A 1,474-nucleotide genomic window follows, 5' to 3' on the forward strand; every position below is an offset into this window, starting at 1 on the left:
TTATCACACCTGCTCGTTATCAACACACCTGCTCGTTATCACACCTGCTCGTTATCAACACATCTGCTCATTATTAACACACCTGTGCTCGTTATCACACCTGCTCATTATCACACCTGCTCATTATCACACCTGCTCGTTATCAACACACCTGCTCGTTATCACACCTGCTGGTTATCAACACACCTGCTCGTTATTACACCTGCTCGTTATCAACACACCTGCTCGTTATCACACCTGCTCGTTATCAACACACCTGCTCGTTATTACACTTTCTCGTTATCAACACACCTGCTCGTTATCACACCTGCTGGTTATCAACACACCTGCTCGTTATTACACCTGCTCGTTATCAACACACCTCGTTATCACACCTGCTCGTTATTACACCTGCTCGTTATCAACACACCCGCTCGTTATCACACCCGCTTGTTATCACACCTGCTCGTTATCACACCTGCTCGTTATCAACACACCTGCTCGTTATTACACTTTCTCGTTATCAACACACCTGCTCGTTATCACACCTGCTGGTTATCATCACACCTGCTCGTTATTACACCTGCTCGTTATCAACACACCTCGTTATCACACCTGCTCGTTATTACACCTGCTCGTTATCAACACACCCGCTCGTTATCACACCCGCTTGTTATCACACCTGCTCGTTATCACACCTGCTCGTTATTATACCTGCTCGTTATCACACCTGCTCGTTATCACACCTGCTCGTTATTATACCTGCTCGTTATCACACCTGCTCTTTATTATACCTGCTCGTTATCAACATACCTGTTCGTTATTAACATACCTGTGCTGGTTATGAACACACCTTCTCATAATCACACCTGCTCGTTATCAACACACCTGCTCATTATCAACACACCTGCTCATTATCAACACATCTGCTCATTATCAACACACCTGTGCTCGTTATTAACACACCTGTACTCGTTATTAACACACCTGCTCATTATTACACCTGCTCGTTATTAACACACCTGTACTCGTTATTAACACGCCTGTTCATTATTACACCTGCTTGTTATTACACCTGTGCTCGTTATTAACACACCTATGCTCGTCATCACACCTGGTCGTTATCAATACACCTGCTCGTTATTAAAACACCTGTGCTCGTTATTAACACACCTGTGCACGTTATCATTAACCCTGCTCGTTATCAACACACCTGTGCTCGTTATTAACGCACCTGTGCTCTTTATCATCACACCTGCACTTATTATCAACACACCTGCGCTCATTATCAACACACCTGTGCTCGTTATCAACACACCTGTGCTCGTTATCAACACACCTGTGCTCGTTATTAACACACCTGTGCACGTTATCAACACACCTGTGCACGTTATCATTAACCCTGCTCGTTATCAACACACCTGTGCTCGTTATTAACGCACCTGTGCTCTTTATCATCACACCTGCACTTATTATCAACACACCTGCGCTCATT

At 44.4% G+C, this 1,474-nt stretch overlaps 1 protein-coding gene across 1 annotated transcript in view; it reads left to right on the plus strand.

The window, feature by feature from the left end:
* The window catches only part of snx2 (sorting nexin 2), a 33,319-nt gene that overhangs the window by 8,068 nt on the left and 23,777 nt on the right, over nucleotides 1–1,474 (plus strand). The window lies entirely within an intron of this gene.

Source organism: Austrofundulus limnaeus, unplaced genomic scaffold (assembly GCF_001266775.1).
Source record: "Austrofundulus limnaeus strain Quisiro unplaced genomic scaffold, Austrofundulus_limnaeus-1.0 Scaffold947, whole genome shotgun sequence".
In the NCBI taxonomy this organism is placed as follows: domain Eukaryota; kingdom Metazoa; phylum Chordata; class Actinopteri; order Cyprinodontiformes; family Rivulidae; genus Austrofundulus; species Austrofundulus limnaeus.